This window comes from Cyprinodon variegatus, unplaced genomic scaffold (genome assembly GCF_000732505.1).
Source record: "Cyprinodon variegatus isolate N-32 unplaced genomic scaffold, C_variegatus-1.0 Scaffold1308, whole genome shotgun sequence".
Taxonomy (NCBI): Eukaryota; Metazoa; Chordata; class Actinopteri; order Cyprinodontiformes; family Cyprinodontidae; genus Cyprinodon; species Cyprinodon variegatus.
Window position 1 is genome coordinate 106,208 of NW_015151761.1, and position 5,426 is coordinate 111,633.

Below are 5,426 nucleotides of genomic sequence, written 5' to 3' on the forward strand. Positions count from 1 at the left end.
CATAGTAGTTTAAAGTTTAGTTGAGTTTCACTAGTTTAACACACAGCTAGTAGGGTGTGTGTTCACAAACATCATATAAGACAGTCTTAATAATAACTGATTAAATAACATATTTACCACTCCCACTGGGGTGAGCAATACATTAATTAAAGTTACACAACAGCCCCTATGTCCTCCAGCAGATGAAGCCTCTAGCAGCATACCAGTAGAGAGAACTCTGGATAATGTAACTGTTTAGGATGAGGTATAAGAAAGGTAGAGCCAAGGAGAAAAGTCTCCTGTAAGTCTTTCAGCTCATTCTATTGTAAAAACCAGTCTGCCTTCCGATTCCGATACGGTGCAGTATCGGCTGTTGATGGTTCTTATTTGAACCATTCAGACCCTAATTAAAAGACAGCTTTCAAACATTGATGGTTATACTTAAAGGAAAAACTGTGAACCTCTATTTATTTCCAAATTTTCTTTCCAAAGGAAGTTAGTCTCCAATGTGTGTTTGACATCTCTAAAAGAACTTAACATTTTAGAAGTTTAACTGGCTGGTTTCCAATAATTTCAAAGGTCATTTTTAGGTTTTCTAAACCCTTTTAAAGCATATTTAAAGCAACATACTCTGGTTTATGTTCCTTTCCCCTTGCTGTCCTACATTTTAACAGCTTCTGACCCAGTGGACCATCGCATTTTACTTTCTAGGGTGAAGCAGTGGTGGAGCAGCTCTGAAGTGTTCATATCCTACTCAGCTGAACCCACTTTGTAAGTTATATTGTAACGTTATACAGTGTAAAGAGTCCTACATGGACACATGGACACATGTTATTTGTTCAGCTAATTAAAAGATCAGCCTTAATGAATCAATTAAACTGAACACAATCATATCAGTCTGAGGTGGGTGGTTAATCCTCCCCCTGATCCACTGAATCATGGCTGGGAAGAAAAACACTCTGCTTGAGATGTTTTGGGTCTAATCTTTATGGACTCGTGTTCGCGGAGGCATCTTAGATCACTGTTAGAAGCTGTACATGGCGGAATGTAAAATATCTATTAACTGCTGTCATAATTCAAAGAGACAGGCTCAGTGAGGGCTCATGCCCAGCTCCTCACATAAATCAGTGCCGTCTCTGGCAGCTGTCTCTGAAAGCCCTGAGAAAAATGTAGTTATTCAATCCAAACTTTAAGGGTTATTGGAGTAAAAAGGGTTGAAACCTGCACACATTGCCTTTTAAATGAAGCTGTCAATCTGCTATGGCTGCAGAAAAAAAAATGGCCTCATGTCCGTTTGACGAGGATCTTATTAAAGAATGATCGGCACTTTTTCACAGAGAATTAAATGTTTATAGGGAGAGGATTCTACAACTCAGCTGAGAGGATATGAGATCTATTTGCTATTGATTGTTTATAATGAGCAACGTGTGCATCATTTTATTTTTATTTTGTTATTTTAAAGTAAATGAAGAACAACTGAAATTATTTTCAGATTACACATAAATAGATTAATTAATTCTGCGGGGGAAAAGGAATTACTTTAGGATTAGGATTAGAATTCACTCGATGATAACAACCTACTGAGCCTACTGGCAAAATCTGAAGCCGTTCTATGGGACTGATAACCGTTGATAACGATCATTGATCATTTAGCTCCAATTCCACTACCCTCTGAAAACCGATCCGTGCCGAGCTTGGATCAGTTAACCGTGCAGAGCTCGGTTCTTTACGACCGTTTTTCACATCACACTAGCACAGAGCCTCGCCTCCTAGTGGCGATCTACGGTACTACCGCTCTCTAGAGGGAAACAAGCAAACCAACATGGTGCCGCCCGTAACATTCAGGAAGATTGCGGAGAGTCAGGCGAAGAAGGCAGCCAAACAAAGTCTAATCAGGGCTTTCAGACACAGGAAACAATGAAAGATGTTGAGTTTCATCTCACTGCTTAGCAGAATCATCACTGGGAATCGTGTGGCACGGTAGGGAAGCTAGGATTTTTATGAATCTCTGAAACTTCATGATAATAAGGCTGACTGTAAGGAGATGACTCTGTCTGCTCATGCGCTCTTTGTTATCTGAGAACCAAGCCAGAACTGAACCGCGACGAGCCCTACTGATGAACTAGCACCATGTTAGCACGGTTCTCTGCACGGTTTCTAAAGGGCAGTGTATATGGGGCTTTAGTATTTACTGCGTAAAAGAAGACAGAATCAAACTGTGGAGGAACCCATGAGATGATGCACAGGTCCTACCTGTTTGAACAAAGTTTTTATTCTTCAACTTCACCTGCTGTCACATGCGCTCAGTGTGAACCTGCTCTCATCTGTGAAGAGCACAGAATTAGCCAATCCTGGTGTTCTCTGGTAAATGCCAAGTATCGTTCAACGTGTTGGGCTGTGAGCAGGACCCCTATGTGTGGATGTCGGGCCCTCATACCATCCTCATGGAGTTGGCTTTTAACTATCTGTGCAAACACATGCACATTAGCGGCCTGCTGGAGGTCATTTTGCAGGGCTCTGGCAGTGCTCCTCCTGTTCCTCCTTGCACATAGGCGGAGGTTTGTTACCCTCCTACGGCCTCCTCCACGTCTCCTGGTGTCCTGTCCTGTCTCCTGGTAGCGCATCCTGCCTCTGGACACTCAGACAGACAAAGCAAACCTTCTTGCCACAGCTGGCATTGATGTTCCATCCTGGATAAGATGCATTATCTGAGCCACTTGCATGGGTTGTAGAGTCCGCCTCATGCTACCACGAGTGTGAAAGCACCACCAACATTCAAAAGTGACCAAAGCATCAGCCAGAAAGCGTAAGGACTGAGGAGAGATCTGTGGTTCCCAACCGCTAATTGCAAATAATTTCCACCTGTTGTCTCTTCAGTTTGAGCAACAGCAGGAGAAATCGATTGTCAGTGAGAGTCGCTTCCTAAGTGGACAGTTTGACTTCACAGAAGTTTGATTTGATTAAAGTTATATTGTGCTTATTACCTTTTCCCTTTTTTTTTTTTTTTGAGCAGTGTAAAATGATGAAGCCTAATAAAAAGGAAAGTTGCTTCTAATTAACAACAAATGTGGTTATTAAGTGAAAAACTGTTTGGATAACAGCTGATTGATTGAACAGGACTCCTACGTCAGTCTGGAGCCCTGAGAGAAGATTAGAAATAGGAGAAAATGGTGATTGAGACATTTTCTCCTAAATTACTCATATAAACGATTTGGAAACAAATTTATGTGTATGAATGGTTCTTGCATGAGGCTAAATGAGTTGTTCTAATCTTCTGGTTTCCCTTGGTATAACCTTTGTACCAACCCGACTGTAATGTCTGTAAAGTGTGTTGAGATGAAATGTGTTGTGAATATGGAAATAAACTGAATTAAATCATAAAATTGTGATCATTGCATCTCCACCTTATAATGGCTGACCACTAATTTGTATTTCAGTTTTTACACTCAGGCTAATGAAGATGTTACCGGTTACAGCTCTGGCAACATGCAGCTCATGCATGCTTAGCCTGAGGGATTGCTGTTGAGTCAATAACAAAATGCAAGTGAATATCTTCGCTCTCTAAGTGCTCACACTGGAAAAACTATCTAGAAATAATTAGAAATGCATTAAATTAAGTGTATTTGTGAAATGCAATAAGTATTTTAACTCTTATAATAAGATAATTATATAATATACACTTGAAATTAGACAATGGAATTGTTTTTTTCCTATTTTGAATGTAAATTGTCTTGTTCCAATGGCAGTGTCTCACTGACGTTTCTCAATTCAAAAAAAAGGGCTTCTTTACATTTAAATTTTTCGCAGTGAATCCAGGAGGAGAGACCAAAGTGTGACTTTTGTTTGTTAGAAAAGGTTTTTTATCTTTGCAGAACTTTTTGTATTTGCAGCATGTTTGCACCCCTCAGCCACCTTACATACTTATTAGGATCTTCTGTTGAGATCATGTCTGACTAATTAAGGTTTGTGATCAATAATCTTTGAGGTCAACTTGTGTCTGAGTCCGGCCATAAATCGAAGACACAGATTTCTTCTCATAGAACTTATATTTCCTAAATGAAGATAATCCCTGTTGATCCTATTTTTGTTTCTAAATCCCAGCGTCCCGGTTGGAAAGTCTATGCGATGCAGGGAGAGTAACAGAGAGAAGCAAACATGGAGGTGTTGGCTTTGGCCATGCTGTTTTCTTTTCTGCTTCAGTTCCAGGATAAAGCTGAGCCAGTGGATGTAAAGTCAGATTATGAGAATAAACCATCTAATAGCTTCACATCAGCTCCCATCTGTACACAGCTTTACGTTACATCAGGATAACTCCTCTCTTCTGTTTGACAAAAGAAATCAACGTCCAACTAATAACCTGTGAGGGAGGGGTAATGGGTTTAAAGAAAGACGGCTTTATAAGCTCCTCTGTGAATTCTGGCAGTTATTGGGGTCATGATGAAGGTTTACAAGGAAACTGAACTGCAGCTCAACCCTTCAATGCGTTAAAGAGGAGACATGTTGGACCACCTGACAGAGGCGGGTCGATAAACTCAGAGTTATTGTGATGGATTGGAAAGATAATTGGTTTCAAATTCTGAACAGGATTTTGTCCAGTGGGTTGGAGGCCATCAAAGCATCAGGAAGATAAATCTTTCTGACACGTTCAGGACTGTCAGTTCTTACAAGGCAAGATAAAACATGTCTCAATCTGCCCAAAAGAATTTCACTTCAGTTTGTAGATAAACTAAACTTTGGCTAAAGATGTCAGAATCAACAAAAACTCTAAGCATACGTTTCTTTTTAACCTCAAACCTTCTGGGCGTCAAAGTTTCTGGTTTACATGCTAATATGGGGGACGGTGTGGAGAGATCCAGCCGAGCATCCAGAAATTTCACTATATCTGCTGGACCACGGACCGTCAGCCAATCAGAAAAGCTGATCCAGGAGGTTTTTGGGGGAGATAGACTCTACCTGCAAGCTGCCATCACTTCTGCAGACATTCTGCAGATGAAAAATAAATAAATATCAATGAGTTAAACTCCAAAGGTTAAAAAAAGCAGGTAGAACTAATATGTAGAAGGAACAGAGAGCAGCTCTGATCATTATTGCTGCACTAAAACATTTTTATGAACTATGGAGAAACAGTTTGTAAATACCCAAATTAACTAGAAAGGTTAAAACCTGCTGATGGAAAATATTGGATTGTTTATTCTTGTTTTTTTTTTTGCAGTTTTTACCACAAACCTTAAAGGAAAAGTCGCTCATATTCAGAATTTAAATTTCTGAAAGTTCTTTAAATCTGAAATGATTCCATCCTGTTCAATAAATGATCAGTGTTTTTAATTCAGAGTAATTTTCATGTGAATGTGCTTTACTGGAGGCATCCATGTTTGTCAAAGAACACTACTGCCACCTGCTGGTTAGTGACATCACGCTGCGGTATCGGCTGTTGATCAAGCCCCAGT